The sequence below is a fragment of the Periplaneta americana genome, chromosome 10 (genome assembly GCF_040183065.1).
Source record: "Periplaneta americana isolate PAMFEO1 chromosome 10, P.americana_PAMFEO1_priV1, whole genome shotgun sequence".
Lineage (NCBI taxonomy): Eukaryota > Metazoa > Arthropoda > Insecta > Blattodea > Blattidae > Periplaneta > Periplaneta americana.
In genome coordinates this window covers 95205800-95223839 of record NC_091126.1, presented here as the reverse complement: position 1 = coordinate 95223839, position 18040 = coordinate 95205800, and the positions used below count along the sequence as shown (strand labels likewise).

Genomic DNA, 18040 nt, shown 5'->3' with positions numbered 1-18040 from the left:
CTTCCCATTTTTTCTTTCTTTTTCAGCGCACGTGCGACATAATGAATTCATCATTAGAAACAATTTTGATTAAATCAGTATTTGAACTGGTTGTCTTCAGAGCTCTCACTTCCGCCCGAAGAGATGAAATAATTTTTTTGTGTTTAGATACCAACTTTTGAGCTGCAATCAATTTCTTAGAAAGTGTCTTTATCTGAAGATCTTGAGCCATCTTTGACCTTTTAGGATTTCTTGCATCTTAAAAAATAAACAGGGACTTAATTTAGTGAAATATTAATAACGTCTTGAAAGTCTAGGGCTAGGTAAATAATATTTTGCGAATAACTAACTGAATCAGTTTTTATGAGAAAACATGAGTTCACACACTTTCTTCACAAAATCAATAATTCGTATTTTTATGTTACGTATCACAATATGCGTCATTTAGTTTGAATGAAAAAGTCATGACGTTCAGTAGTTTATAAGGAGAAACTATAAAGAAATTGTGTTTGGTATGATGGAAGTAAAGTAGTTTTATGCAGTTTAATAACTGATTCACTTAGCACAGAGAACATGTTATTGCTAATGTACTATATGATTATGAGGTACCTGGTAGAGGACTATCGTCGTTTCTGTCTGGAATCGGAGAACCTGTCGCCTCCTCGATGGAAGGTCTAATGCGTGACCTTCGCGGTTCTTTCATCGTACTTTGACCCATATTTTCGGAAGAAGGAGCTGTTAAATTCAGTGAAGGAATAGCTGTTCTCTTCAGTCTGTTATTTAAAAAAAATATATTAAAAATTAACAGGTCTGTGACTCATTTGAAACTTCGGTACTTTTCCAATTACGCCTTATTTTTACTTACCCCTGACTTTTCAAATTAGGGTTATTGAAGTCCGATAATCTAAAGTGATCTGAACATATTCTGTGATTTTTGTACAGATACTCTGTTCCTCTAGTTTTAAACGTTTCGTCTAGGTCCTGTCTTTTACATTTATTTACCCATATGGCACATCTATAAGACAAAAACAAATAATAGTAACAATAATAATAATAATAATAATATGATGATGATGGTGAGGACACGACACCTGTCATGTCAATCGTGCGAGTGGGGAAAGAATGAGCTAACGGAAAGAGAGTTTGTTTCATGATTAAAATTATACGAATCTACTGACACGAAAGTTCATCTCAGACTAATTATCTTCCTTCTCCATACCAATTGGTGATAGCCGCAACACATGATAAGGTCACAGAACAAGTTATCTACTGTCTCCTCTACTACTACTACTACTACTACTACTACTACTACTACTACTACTACTACTACTAATAATAATAATAATAATAATAATAATAATTATAATAATAATCCTGTGGCAGAAAAGTAATAGACTACTCGTATTTACATGACTACTCACTCACCTATCTGTATCTTTCGGAAATCTGAAGAACGATCTAGCACATTTTTGCCAAGCGTAGTTTTTACAGAAGAACACAGAACAAACAATTCCACTTTTCCCTGACATTTTGTGGAACAACCATGAGAATAATCCTTACGACTTACACCACGTGTTGAAGTACAAAACTCTTGTTAGATGCAGTTTACCGCGCTACGTGTCATGTTATCCTCACTGTCAACATTCCCTGCCGCTAGATAGCACTGATGAGTCATTCGCCTCTCTTATCGTGAACTTTCCAGTATTAATGTTAGAGAGTATTTGGTTATATGTGTTAATGTGTAACCATTCCGATTTTCGATAATATATCTACAATTTTTAATGCAAGTAATTCCATAATTTTTGTATTCGTGTTTTTTCTTTATATTTTTCAAGAATGTTACATAGCATTCAAGTAGGTATCATGGTGTTAATTTTGCAACAATTCATGGAGTATAGTAATCCTTTTGCAAAATATTCACTTCTTGAATAAATCCAGACTGTGTCGATAAATTTCTGATGTGTTGGTGTAGATTCATGTGACAGACGTATTAAGTTCTCAAGAAATAAAAGAGCCTTTTTTAATTTAATATAAAAAGCAATATTTTCTGTAATAATTTGCATGACTGTTATTGGTGTTGATTTTACATTCCCACTGATTATTTGAGCCGTTCAGTGCAGAAGTGGTGTAAGTCAAAATCAGGTAATGAGGTTTAAAGTAAAAATTCTGTAAAATACAGCGCAAAGTAGCAATTAATATATCCTTTGTGCTATATCCATGGATATTTTAATATCAGTCTATTTTGGATATGTTCATTCAGTACTATCATATGGCATTATTACTTGGGTATCTTCACCAAAAGTGACACAAGTCCTCAAATTGCAGAAAAGAATACTCAAAATCATTAAAAAAGTTCCTATTCGGACTGAAAGTATAAAAATTTTCAGAGAACTAAAAATCTTACCTGTACCCTGCATATATATTTTAGAAACAGTGTGCTTTATTCATCAAAACATAGATTCCTTTAAAACAAATTCAACATATCATGAGTATAACACCAGAACATCCCAAAACATACATCTGAATTACCACAGGCTTACCAGAAGTCTTAACAGCATATCACATAGAGGCAGCAATTTATATAATAAACTTCCACAGAAAATCAAAGAACTTAACATAAGAAAATTAAAAAAAGAGGTAAAGAACATTTTATTGACACATATGCCATTTTGCACAAATGAATATCTAAATTTAAAATTTTAGAATTTAACGTTTCTTGATACTGCCCTTGACCATTTATGTTTCAGGTAACTCACAGTTGAAGAAAAGACAGGGAAAAGCAAAAAGAGAAGATACTAGATAGAACAGTGGAGACTGAAGATCAAGCTTGTTCTATAATATTAAACTGTTAAATTTATTTAGAATTAAGTCTAATTTTGTATTATATTGTATGTTATGTAATTTTTCTTGTGTACTGACGACGCCATGAATGCTTGTAATTCTATTCGGCTAATAAAGATCTAATCTAATCTAATCTAATCTATTCACTGACTATTAACAGTTTAAATACATTCAATATTAACTGCCACTTTGCGCTGTATTTTACAGAATGTTTACTTTAACCCCTCATTACCCATTTTTGACTTACAACATTTCTGCTCTGAAAATAAAATTAGGCCTACATTTTCTGAGTTAATTGAAGTTACAATTTTTTCAACAAAATTGTGTGTTCATTTATTTGTTCTCACCTACGTCATATTAACAGTAAGTGCATGTAAATTACGTATTATATAGGTAGGATAAGTTAAAATTAGGCATTATGTGTGAAAACTGGAAATGTAATGTAAAATGCGGTAAACTTGCCATAAAAATTTAAATCGTAACATCAGCATTATTTGTGACTCAAAATAATAAAGGAAATACCGGTTCTTAAGAAATGAAGAATAATGAACTTAATAAATCAATGTCTGTCATATTAAGGTTTAAATCTTCCCCTTTTTTATTTTCAAGTTTACCTCAGCAGCCGAGTTTACTCCAATTTGCGGTATGGAAAATAGTTAATTTCTCAGGAAATAGGGAGAGGAGTTCACCACGCGATGTACCCTACGAGATATGCCCTACAATTTTGAAGCTACTAATTTTCACTCTTCTCACAGGAAATACAGAGTTCCAATGATGTATAAATATATTTAGGAATGAATTCAATTAACCGACCACGCACGAACAATTATATTGTGATCAGGGCCATGATTCAGTTGTAAGGAGCAAAAAGAATAACGTTTATTCCCAGCTTCTGAAACTTGTAGATTAACTGCGTGTGAACTTATTCCAGGATTCTGAAGTAGAATTAATAAGAACCATATACACTTATTGTATAGCATAAACATATAAAATAAATTACGCAAAACCCGTTATCTGATGTGTTATCATATGTCGTGTGCACACTTTTAACTTGCCTGCCTCTAGAGGGCTACTGTCGCGCCAGCCATGGATAAATATATAATATGATGCGAAACTTAATGAGTTTGCCGTAACACATACTAGAGGCGCTGTTGTAGAAATTGATCTTGCTGCCATCTATTTCTGGGTGGGGCGTTATTAACAACGAGTTAGAAAGAGAAAAGAGAGTTCGCATCGAGTGCTGATCAGAGAAGCATCGTATCGAACAGTGCTCCGACTTGTCTTGTGTTTACGAAATTGCGTAGTGTTTTCAAGTTTATATTTAGTGGAATTATATTATTATTTAACAGTTTAACGACATTGTGTGGTGTTTGTTTAAGATATATCTTTATTTCTTCATTATTTTTGTGTTACGTGCGCGAACATAATCGAGTGATTGTGTAGTAATTACCTTAGCTTGGCTCTCGGAGCCAAGCGTAGTGACTGTTAAAATGACTCAAAATACTGAAGACTGGTGTCTAATCGAAAACCAACCTGGCATTTACAACATAGTGACTTCACATACGACCTCAACCACAACATCTGTAACAACTAGTAGTACCCCTACATCTACAATGACTACATTATGTGATCCAACTCGCGTACCCAATTCAACTAACAAACAAATTAATCCCGCGGAAAACGCAACTTCAAGTAAAAGTAAAGTAAGAGATCATGTCGTTAAGAAACAGAAACTAAATACGGACAAAGCCAAACAAAATTCAACAGTTTCCGATACACAAGCAACTTTATCTCATGAAACATTAATTCATCCGGATATCAAACTACAAAATGTTTTTGATCCTCTTGTCCACGAAATGGATACAGACATATCACCACCAAACCAAAAAAATCCTCAAGTAGGGAACCAAGAAGATAACACCAACACAGATTTTTCTAGACCCAAATCAGCTCGAATGCCGCCAATAATTGTGAAGAATATCCCAGCCGGAAATTTCTTTGCAAACAATAAAAAATTGCAGTCACTACTCAGCAAGCCACTGAAAATTACATACTCTACTGAAGGAATTAAATATTTAACTAGTTGTCGTGCTGATTATGACAAGTTATATAATATCTTGCAAACTGAAAACCTTCAGTTTTATTCTCACGAACCTCGGGAAACTAAATTACTACAAGTAGTACTGAAAGGACTTCCAGCGTTTGTAGAATCTGCTACACTCAAAACATAACTTGAACTCTTAGATTTTCAAATAGAACACATTCGTCAAATTACTGTTCCTTGCTACGACACTGATGGCATACCGACACGACGTCCCATCCCCATATGGATACTTACACTTCCAAATAATTAACACTCCCGAACCATATACCAATTGCAAGATATTAACAATCATATCATAAAAATTGAGTCATATAGACCTCGTCCACATATTACACAATGTCATAAGTGTCAGGGTTTTGGACACACTTCACGTCGATGTAATTTGCCTACTCGATGTGTTAAATGTGGAAATAATCACTTATTCGCCGAATGTCCTCTGAAAGGTCCTGTCCATATCCAAAATGTGCAAATTGTGACGGCTCACATACTGCCAGCTACAGTCAGTGCCCCATTCAACTAAAGAAGAAAGCGGAACTTCAAGAGAAGATGAGGAACAGGAGAATTCTTTCCGAAGAACGTTCTACTCCACCAACATGGAAACAGAGCGACTTTCCTTTATTTGCTAATCCTGGCAACACCAAAGCTTTGCAGTCAACATTCAATACTCCAAGTAAAACATCAACATCATCAGAATCAATATCAGACTCCTTCAAAGATATTGTTAACATCTTACGCTCACTGAACATTCAACATACAATTCAGCTTATCCGCACAACTTTTCATAAAATCCAAAATGCAAATGACACAATATCCAAGGTAATAATATTCATTGAAGGTTTCATTAATCTTTTTAATTACAACAATCCATAAAATACCTCTAAATGATTTCCAAACACAGAGGTTTAAACATCTTAAATTTCAATGCAAACGGAATAATTCACCAGACTTACGAACTTCAAGCATTGCTCTTTAATTATGATATTGACCTCGCATGTATCAGTGAAACTCATCTAAAACCCACCATGAAATTTCGTATACGCAACTATACTGTTATCCGTACAGACAGAATCAACCAACCTGTTGGAGGAACTGCTATACTCATTAAAAACTCCATGCCATATCGAACAGCCATATTTCCAAATTTTCAGACTCTCGAAGCCACTGGTATATTCATCCAGCTTGAAGGAACAGAAATACAAATAGCATCTGTTTATTATCCGCCATATGCTCAACTCAATAAAAATGACCTGATCCTGCTTATCACACATCACAAACATTTCATTTTCTGTGGTGACCTCAATGCTAAACACAGATCATGGAATTCCAGACTAAATACTTCGAAAGGTGAAACCTTACTATTACATTCAAATCAATATCATTATTCAATTACAGGACCTAAAGAACCAACGAGAATTCCCTGGATAACCACTCATCATCCAGATGTACTTGATATTTGTTTATATAACACAAAATACTCTCCAGTACAACAAATCTGCTTAAACGCTCTCGACTCTGACCATATTCCAGTTCTTTTGACTTTCAAGGCCCCCCTTTCATATGATCTCAAGTCAACCTTCTACAGAGAAAGTTACAGATTGGAATTTCTTCACGAAACTCTTGCACCAAATCATCCCGGGTAATTTACCGACTTTGAAATCTTCTGAAATAGACACCGCTATACAAATATTTTCTGACACTATCATAGAAACATTCGATGAATCGTCCTCTACACTGACTATTGAGACATCAGATAACATCTACGGTAGTACTGAACTAAAACATCTTCTTAAAGCCAAAAATCAAGCTCGAAAACGGTGGCAGCTTTATGCGGATCCTCAAGCAAAAAGAGCTTTTTATCGGTATCAACGTGCTATCCGAAGAAAATATGAGACTTACAAAATCAATAAGTTTGCCGACACAGTGGAAAACATTAAGCCTACAGGAAAAACCTTCTGGACTTTTACAAAACGAATGCTAGGAAAAACTACCACAAAAAAATCGACACCTATTAAAGACTCAAGTGGTACATTTAATTATGATCCTATTGATAGGCTTGAAGCTCTTGCAAACTCCTTCCAAAATCGATTCTCCTCCCATCACCATTCCTCACTACAAGACTTTTCAACAACAATATCACAACATGTACAGTTCATATTACATCGCCCTGAACCTGGAAATACACCTCACGTACGACCACAAGAAATCAAGACCATAATTCGAAACATAGCACCGAAGAAGACACCTGGCCCGGATAAAATCACACCAGCCATATTGAAGAAATTACCAAAAGGAGCCATAACACATTTAACAAAGATATTCAACTCATGTCTACATCATAATTATTTTCCAACAGCATGGAAAACAGCACATATTATACCAATAGTTAAGCCGGGAAAAGATCCAACATTACCCCAAAGTTATAGACCAATCAGCCTAACCAACTTCCTTGGAAAAATTTTTGAACGTATCATTCTGGCACGACTAAAGCCATATTTAACTGCACCAAATGTCATCCACCATGAACAGTTTGGATTTAAACCTCAACATAGTCCCAGAGAAGCACTTCACAGAATAACAAGATGCATCCAAACAGGATTTCAACTTGGACAGCATACAGTAGCTACATTTATTGACATCCAGCAAGCTTTTGATACTGTCTGGCACACTAGTTTGTTATATAAACTTCACAATCTTAACAGTCCTGTAAATTATATTCAACTTATCGCCAGTTATCTTACAGATAGAACCTTTCGTGTTCAAGACGGACGCTATCTCTCTAACGCTCACACAATAACTGCAGGAGTTCCTCAAGGATCGGTTTTAAGTCCAACACTGTATTGTGCATATGTCTGTGATATACCAATTCAATCCAAATGTAAACTTATGCTATACGCTGATGATACTGTTATTTATACTAAGCACATAAACATTCAGTTTGCTTGTCTACAAATGCAGGAAGCCTTAAATATCATAACCCAATGGTCCACAAAATGGCGTCTCAAGATAAATGGCTCCAAGTCGCAAGCAGTTGTTTTTACACGAAGATTTCCGCGGCACTTTCAGCCCTTCACCATCCAGAATGAAAATATACCTTTCAAAACTACCGTCAAGTATCTTGGAGTTCTTCTTGATAAGAGACTTACTTTTAAACATCACGTCACACATATTCGTGAGAAGGCCTTCCAAAGATATATGCTTCTCTACTCATTTTTCAAGAGTTATACGTCTTTAAATATCAAAACAATGATGTACAAAGTATTAATTCGATCCTACATGACATACTGCTGTGAAATATGGGCTCAAGCACATACACGACATCTTAAACGACTAGACGGACTTCAACGAGCCATTTGTAGAACCATCACTGGAGCGGACTATCTCATCCGAAATAGCCAATTGTATGATGATCTTGGGATACTATACTTTTCAGATTATATCAAAACTCTTCGTACAAAATTTCTAGCATCCCTCCACAACCATCCAAATCCACTAATAAGTAAAAATATACCGGTTTCTCATACATGACCGTATCAATTTGCTCACTCTACCATTGGTAGATAACGTTGCCTTGAAATATTTTAGGTTATAACTTATCATATGATCTACAATTCTTTCAAAAGGAAAGGGTCAAATTCGACCTGGTACTTATGAAAAAAGAGTCATTGGAAAAAAAAAAAGAGAAAGATATAGAGTGGTCATTGCGCCGCCATGTTTGAAGAAAATTGAACGACCGTCGGTAATGAACTTATGCGCCCAAAACAAAGTGGGCGTGGTGATAACTGACATTAGAATCGTCAGCTGTCTTAATTTCGTTTGCATAAATCAGTTAAACTGAAATGGAAAAACCTGGTATTTCGTCAAATACGTGCTAGGAACTTAATCTAAACTTATGTACGCTAAATTTAAAACACTTGAGCTATTCCTGGAAGGAATGCTTAAAAGAATAACCTAAGGAAAATTATCATGTAGTATGACAAGAAGTCCTAGCAAATATACTGAAGAAAATGTTAATATTCCCAGGTTCTTTTAAATGCGACCTGCAAGATTGCCTATAAAATGAACGAGTATGATTCGGATGATTTTATTAAATTGTTTTCCCAGTCTCTACATGTTGCAAAACTATTACCATAAGATTTAGAATGAAAGTAGGCCCTATCTGTAGTAAACAACCTTTACCTCCAAGCTTGTAACGTGGGTGAAACATGACAAAACACCCTTTCAGTTTTTTTGTTACAGTAAAGAATAATTATTATCGAAATGTGAACGTGAGGCCAACAGCAGGCTGGTCTGTCTGAGCCTTTCAAGGGCTGTGGCACCACAGATAATTATTAGTGTATAATTGAGCACCCACGTACAATAATGGGGTAAGTAGTTACGAAATATATTCATACTTAAACCATTATTGCACGTGGGTGCTCAATTATGTTCTTTCATGTCCTTCCAGTCAAAATACTAACAACAATACGACCTACCCCAGAGTTTTGCGTTATTTTGGATGCGAGTGTCGAAATACAATTTTAATATTTGATTGCTATTACTAGGTTTGAAACGGAATTGTAGCGGTTTTATCCGTGTTTAGTTTAACTTTATTACTAGTGAACCATTTATTTGATTCATCGTTTGTCTTCGAAATAGGCCTACTTCTTATAAGCTACAGCTCATCGTCTTCTTCTATAAGCAGAAAGGACATAAGGAGCAGAAATAAAGGATTCCGGTGTCGAAATACAGTTTTAATATTGTATTGCTATTTGTTTTTCACTGGGTCTGAAACGGAATTGTATTGGTTTTATCCGTATTTAGTTTAAGTACATTACCAGTGAACCATTTATTTTGTTTATGCCGGGCGTTGTTACACATTTATGCATGAAAAAAATGCTGCTAATTAACAAAACTATGGACTTAACTTCATAAAATTTACATGAAATATGATATATCAGTTGTCTTTTTTCTTTTTACATTGCAGTTATATGCAGCACACACAACAGCCATGTTTTTCTTCGTTTTTTGTACTTCTTACCCCCGTTATACAACATCGTAAGCAGACGAATTTTTACAAAGGTGGGCGCTTAGCTCAGATCTGTCGTGTTTCGCGGTGGCACCGCAAAGAGCGCTGTACAGGACAACATGGCCACTCTATAGTCTTCTCTTTCTAACTCGTTGGTTATTACAGATTCCGTGGATATCCAGAGTACCGCAATCGTTTGAGCCGGCAAATGCCGACAAATCCGCCATTGTTTGTCCAGCGCGCGCTATGCAGTATACAGTTGGAAAGGGAAAGAATGTAATTTAAATGCGAAAAAATGCAATGCTACTGTGTTCAGAACTGTTCACAGAGAACACAAAAAAGGGCACATTTGTTTTCTCTGTGACAAGGTGAAAGAAATAAGGAAAAAGGAAAGAAGTGACTATAAATATAAAAAGGAACGATCCGCTACCTAAGCGAGCATACATTGTGAGATTAATGAATGACTGTATTTTGATATTTGTTTTTTCAAAATTTGGGCCCCAAAATATTTTTATAAAACTAATCTAGAATTTAAGTTGATTCAGCAATGATATTTCTACATAAAACAAATGAAAGTCACGTACCAATTAGTATCAGTGTCAAATTTTTACCATCTTCTCCCTTTCAAATCAAGCATTTCTGAATTTGATCCTATTTGCTATTTGCGAGAATGACAAAATATATTTGTGAAGTTCTAAATTTATTCCTGAGACAAGATTATATTGTTTGGCTCGATTAGAAAATACAAAGACCGTAGAAACTAGAAACCCTATTAAGGTTAGACTGATGTGAAATTTCAATTTTCTAAACTATTCTAAATAGATCTATGTAATTTTGTACTTTTAATTTGTAATTTTAAATTGTGCAAATTTAGGTTTTCAAAAATTGCTACTATTTTGGCCAGAATTTTTGTCTACATACGTGTCAGACCTTCAGAAACGAAACTTACTATACAGTTTTCCTCTTTATTTTACTAAAAATAATTAAACCTATTTAATGCACTAAAAGTGTAAAAACAGAAAAATTCAACTCGAGCGTAAAAAACTTAATATTAAAAAATACCTCTTCTGGCTGATATGCATATAGATATAATCAGGCAGTACATCTCACTTGACGATATGTGTCAGAGGAAGACAATTGTTTGTAAGTATCTGAAGTGTGATTAGTGGAATATGTAGCTAATCGGCGAAGTAGGCATTGGAAGGGAAAAGAAACTTGCCACCCTACCCCATTATCTCCTGGCCTAGTTTTCTCATGAGTGATGCCTTATTGGTGGTACTTATGAGGTTCAAATCTGTCTTCGGACAATTGTCTAACAACAAGAACAACAACAAAAAAATGAGTGTTAGGTATAATACTGATAGTAAGTTTTGTTAAGAACTTATTCAAAAACCTCTACAAAAAATGATGCATGTAGTACAGAATCTGTAGAAAGAGTAGCATTTTTAGCAATGCAAAATTTACAGAAAATTAAAGTGGAGAAAATTGACTTCAAACGTTTGGGATAATAATAATTAACCAGGTCTCTGTCTTTTTTATTTTCTAGGCATTTTGAAACATGTAGAACTATCATATTATATACAGAACTTATCCTTATATACACTACCACGCTGTGCACACCTAACCTACACTAGTAAATAAAGATGACTAAAAAATTATGTAATCTTATGAAAACACTATAATATATAAATATTATTTACAAATCATTATGGACTATAGACACTATTATAACACTAACAATAAAACTGTTAGAAACTTGCAAATATTTCTTGTATCACAAACAAAAACCAAGCATTGAAAACACGTTGTTATGGCTACTAGAAACAAGTGGAATTTTCCTTTAGATAAGAGTTGTGCTTTCCTTTGTAACTGAATATCTTTTAAAGGAAAGCAGCCTTTGAAGTAGGTCTAACACCTGTTGGATTCTATGAAGAAATACTTCGAGAAGTCAAGAAGCTACACTGGCTCAATCGGAAATCTAATATAATAAATAATGTATGAAATATAGCATAATTTCCAAAATGGTCGCAGAATTCAGAGTGGGGGGTCGTGGACGGAGAATTTAAATTAACAGTCAGAGCTCGCAGCCTTTAAAAAATGTGACCCTAAACAGCTTGTAGACCGTTCGTATGATCATGAAAATTGGCAGAGGGCATCTTTAGATCATAAATGAATTTTTAAAGATAAAAACAAAGAAACGAATTTTTTTACCAAAAATGACAAAATCTCACATCAGTGTATCCTTGGGGACATTATAATGAAATTACTAACTTCCATACTTTTAAAGCTAAACTCACAAAATGTTTATCACTAGTATATCTGGTTGATAATAACACATGTACAAACTTTCGTCTCTCTCTATGATAAGTGGTTTGCACTTTATTAATAACTTAATTATATAGTGTATTGCTTAATGCAAAAAGTCCCTTGCGTCACAATTTACATCATTTCTCATTTATATTCACTTATAAGATTCTTTATATACCTTGGAACAAACATTACTATTGGAATTTTCTGTACAGCGAATGGGTAAATTACTAGGAATTTTTATGACTATTAATTTTTTTTATTTACTAAAAAATTCTAGCAATTTACTTATTAATTTTACAACAAAACCTTATAGTAAGCTTTGATTCCATGTATGTAAGGAGCCATGTAAGTGAAAATCACTTAAGAATAATGTCAATTGTAGTGCGACTTTTTATATAAAGCGGTTCAATATTTTAATAAAATGATTAATAAAATGCAAACCAGGTATCATAGGCGGATGCAATTTTGTACAGCAGATATACCAGTGATCAAAATTTGGTGAATCTAGCTTCGTAAGTATGACATTTATTGGTTTCACTGTTGTGAACTCTTAAAACTAATAAACTTCGAGAAATTTCAGTATAGTGTGCCCTTATATGCCGAAGCCGGAGAGTTTACACGAGGAATGCAGTTGGAAATGTTTAGATTTATTGTTATTTTATTTGCAAAATTGTTGTTTTCATTTGTTAATTGTAATTTATTAAGTTCATGCTGCTGTGATGTTTATGAAGGAGTATATTGAACACTTAAATGCGTATTTATGCTGTAATAATTATTAAATGAAGTTTTTATACATTAGTATGTGGACTGATAATAATGTTCTATAATGTGAGAAGATCCTTTAGACGTTTTTGCCCTTCAAATTAAAAATATCTGAGTTTCACTTTAAATATTCCTATCCCTAGCGTGTTGAAAAGGACTAACAATGGCGGCCGACTCGGTGATTGCGCTTCTCTGTATATCCACGGACTCTGGGTTATTACATCTAGCAGCGCACCTGGTGACGAAAATACTAAACTGTGCAGAAAGTATTCCCTCCCACCCTCATCGATATTCAAAACTATCTCAATTTAAAATAAAACATTTACGGTTTTATTCCTCACAGCATATTCTACTGAAAATCCTTACCGGAGCCAACAGGAAGATAAAAGAGACGATGTGTTTTAAACTACCCGATTAAAATATAACCAGACAGAGACAAAAAATAAAGCAAAAGGTTAGATAATTGGGATTGTATTCTTTGGGTATGGAAAAGTCTGCAAGAACTACTAAGATAGTTCAATTTATTATATTACAATACATTCAACAACACTATTTTATAACGTCCATAAACATCACTGTTTAACATACACTGCTTATACACACACGTATCACTTTATGTTCACTTATTGCTAATAAGCAAAGAGTTTGTAATATATAATGTAATATATTACAAACTCTTTGCTTATTAGCAAGTTTCAGTCCGCCATCTTCATCTTCGACTCTCCCGTACAGCAATATCTCGAACGGATAGAGAACTCTAGCACTGCCATCGTGATCTAGACCAGGCCGTAATGCAGGTTGTGTGACGTCACTGGATGAGTCGGGCTTTTCTATTTGAGTATACGGAGCTGAGTGAAATATATTACTTTATAGCGTGTCGGTGCTCAATTTTATTTAGTGTAATGTGTGTATAAGATACGTTCATTTCTTATTGCATAATATGTTGCAGAAATAATTACAAAACTGTGTTATTTTAATGTGAACGGAGTTTTACATCTTAACATAACCTGGTTGCATCAACATTTTAGGTTTGGAATGGAAGCTATTTTGAGATTTAATAAAGAAGAATTATTTATATTGTGATTTTAATTAAGCACATCTACCTTCCTTACTTGTAGGTATAAAATTTACCACAGTCCCTCCTATGAAATTAGTGTATGTACCGTTGCTTACGAGATTATACAAGCTGGCGCATAGAGCTTGAAAAACGAGTCTGAAGTGGTTCCCTCGTAATGCCAATTCCGCCGCTCGGAGCGCTGTTCTGCCCTATATATTCATAGCAGAACACTTAAAAGACATTGACATTTGGGACATTTAAAGGACTCATCATTGCTTATTAAATGCTTCGTACAATATTTTATGGACAATAGACGTAATTTGCAAACTTCTACTCCTCAATTATATTACAATAAAAGGCTGTCATTCTTGATATTAAAACATATTACATATAAACTGAGGGACTGTCTGCTCTGTACTTCAGTTCATACACCAAACATTTCCGGAAATAAATTAACTTGACATCTTACATATACGCACTATAGCCTACCCTTTTCACCTGATATTATTAATATTGTTATTAAATAAGATATTGCAACTAATTAAGGTACTGCATTATCTTTAATTTCCTTGAATTCATAATTACGCATTTGCAAGAAGGCCTAACTTTTCCCTCTCTTTTTTTTTTTTTTAAATACGGACGTCACAATAACCGAGAAGTATAATTATTGCGCGATTTTTTCTTGCAGTGGTGAAAACATTTCAATAGGCCTACTAATTAATCTATTGAGCATAGTAATAGTAAACGCTGTAGTATTTTAGTGCGTGTACGCCTACTTAGCTCTTGTAAAACGAAATTTTCACTTTCACTTTCAACGGAACACTCACTTATATTCAGCTCTTGTATCTTGCAGTAAATTATCCATTTGTGATCATCTTTCCAATATAACCTCCCATTGAAACGACCACTTAAAATCATGAGCTAGAATTTATTATTTTAAAAACATTTCCACGTACATACTGTTATAATTGTTATGAACCACAATACAGAAGACAACACTGTGAAATTGGATTAATTTACCAAGATCAACATCAATACCGGTAGTATAAAATCACATATAGGACTAGACTATATTATTTCATTATTTTATGGTATTAATTACAAGAATTAATTTTGAAGAATTTACAAATATGCTGAAATAATTTATGACACCTCTTATAGAAATGTAAAAATATGTATGTACATTTTGAAACAATGGGTATAGCACCACTTGAAAATGTTGAGCATTTTAACAGTAACTTGTAAATTGTTCCATCACGTTGTCTATAGTGTTCATTTATTGTAGCACTTTTAGAACGATCGTGGTTCACATACATAAGAAGAAATGACGATGGAATGAGTCGAACACATACAGTTTTCTTTAATTTTTAGCAAATGATGAAGTTGAATATATACTGTTACTTCATATCCTAACATAAGTAGAGTTGCCACCATAGATGTAACACCTGAAATGAATATAAAATAAATTAATGTATTGGTAATGATACAAGAATAAAAAGAAATTGGGCTAGACATAACCTCACAAAATTACAAACACATGCTAAAACAAAAAAAAACTTTACGTATCCGCATATAATAAAACTAGATATTCCAGATATAATTTGTTTCACACGATAACCACCTCAGCCTATTTCGGCAGCAGCCATTATTAGTTATAGTTTGAGGTGCATTACCTAATCTCATACTAACCTTGTTAAGTTCTCTAACCTAATTCACTGATAATTACGTAACAATACACAGGTCTAAAATACAGACAAATACACATTAATTACCTAATAAGTACAGCATGAAGATAATTCATTACTTTTGTCGGTATTTTCTAAAAGAGAAAGGGAAAACAGTAACAACATTATCTTCAATGTTTACATCACGTCGTTCACATTTTCATTATGCCTATATCAGTAATGCTTGGTAAGTGAAACAATGCATGAAATTATTTTACATTTCGGGTCACATCATTCGAGAGTCGGAAAATGCAATTCGCCACTTTTAACATAGCATTGCTTGTTATATGAGAGAACGTTGACATTTACCTTAACCTATAAAGATACGACCTGTTGGTACCGAGTTCTTCACATAGCAAAACACAGACAATTTTCGAATATAACTTAGCTGAACAAACTTCAAATAACACTGTAATATGCTTGGCATATTTATAATATTCGTACTCAATCAGTAATGCACAATTAATCGAACTATTTTCACGATGCACAATGCTTTGTAATGGTCCTATTCATCATTTCATAGGGCAGAGAGGCGAACCTAGCGGCAGAAATTGTCATGACTCACAGAGACCTACTCTCGATCGTGCTATGCGTCAGCTTGTGTAATCCCGTAAGCAACGGTATGTACAGTTGTGTGTTAATCTGGTAGGTTAGATAAATACAATTCATTACAACCCAGTATAGTAGGGAACAAATAAATAATACAATTAAATTTTTATTCAATGTAATATGTGCATAAGTTCCATTTATGTGTTGCATAATGTGGTAGGAATAATAAATAAAACTGTGTTAGGCCTATTTTTATGTGAAGAGTATTTACCATGTTAACATAACCTATCTGCGTCAACGTTTCAGGCTTAAGTTGAGAACGAAAACTGTTTTGAGATTTAATAAAGAAGAATATATTTTTAGGATAAACTTCAGAACACGGTTACCATCCTTATTTGTAGGTAGAAAATTCACCACAGTCCCTCCTATGAAATGTACATACGTTATATTACTTAGTAGCGCTGAGGTATAGTTCCGGTAATTTCTAAACTGAAAAAAGTTGAATTTATTTTTTGTGGAGATGCAAGACATAATAAAATCCTGAACGAACCGAACTAATTTGTATATGCAAGATGTAGGAATACGAAGGGAACTACCCCAGCGCTAGTTTAGCCCTAATAACATATTAAACTAATCAGACTTCAGACTGGAGTACCGTCTGAAACGAATAAATACAATTGAAGTGTAGACAAATTGCATTTATAAGTTATACGTAGCGTTATGCTTAATTATAATGCATAATTGCGAATATGGAAATAAGGCAAGTAGGCCTACTGATAGAATAAACATAACCTATAACTTCAACACATTAAAATATGGGTGCGATGCAACTGAAAATTGTTGAAACATGCATAAATAAATGTGCAAGAATTTCGTAATGAAGTATGAGTGCTTTATTTCAACTAATTACAATTCTAGATACTGTAACAGTAATGAAAACTATAGGGTATAATTTTTCTTAATATACTATATGTATCTCGTTTTTAGTTCAAATTGTGTATATTATCAAACGTCGTATTATTTACTCGTATAATGTAGGCTATTCACAAATAAAAAGAGCGCAATAATCTAAATTTAATAAGACAAATACGGTAAACTAACAATAATGGATTAGACAAGAGTAACATCGGTAACGCTGCACTTAGGCCTAATCACATGCCAGTCAATGTTTCACTTTCACGTATATATTATTACACATATTTAGCCTACTGTTTATAAGGCCAAAAATTCACTTAACCACATAAGGGCGCAATATTTAATCGAAATAAAGGCAGGTATTACACATACGAACTTTGCCTGCAACAACGTAATTTTCACACCAAAAATAATATTATACCTTAAATTGCAAGTGAATTGTGTCTCAAGTGTCTCACAATCACTGTTTAAAATTTTACTGAAGCAATTACACTGCATTTCAGAGAAATATATGTTATTCTTCATGCACGGCAACTAATTCATATGGTTGAAAGACCGCCCTCCGCGATCAGCTGTTAAGCGAGTCACGTGGTCTGCCTTACGGCCTGTATTAGATCACGATGGCAGTGACTCTAGGTTTTTTTTTTTTTTTTAATTGGTGGCATTTTATATGCCTGTTTCAATAAGTTCCAGGTCTCTTATGGACCCTTGCCTTTCGCAGTCGTGTAGGGAAATATGATTATGTTACATTGACGTTTTCATCTTCCTTTTATCTACATCAATGATGGAGATAG

The 18040-nt window shown here is 33.9% G+C and overlaps 1 long non-coding RNA gene across 1 annotated transcript; it reads right to left on the bottom strand.

Moving 5' to 3' along the window:
- Positions 1-663: 663 nt before the first annotated feature.
- On the bottom strand, positions 664-1650 carry LOC138707316 (uncharacterized). Its single transcript, XR_011334165.1, has 3 exons — positions 1405-1650; positions 845-994; positions 664-752 (listed from the first exon to the last, which is right to left on the bottom strand). It is a non-coding gene; the product is annotated as an uncharacterized lncRNA (long non-coding RNA).
- Positions 1651-18040: the final 16390 nt, after the last annotated feature.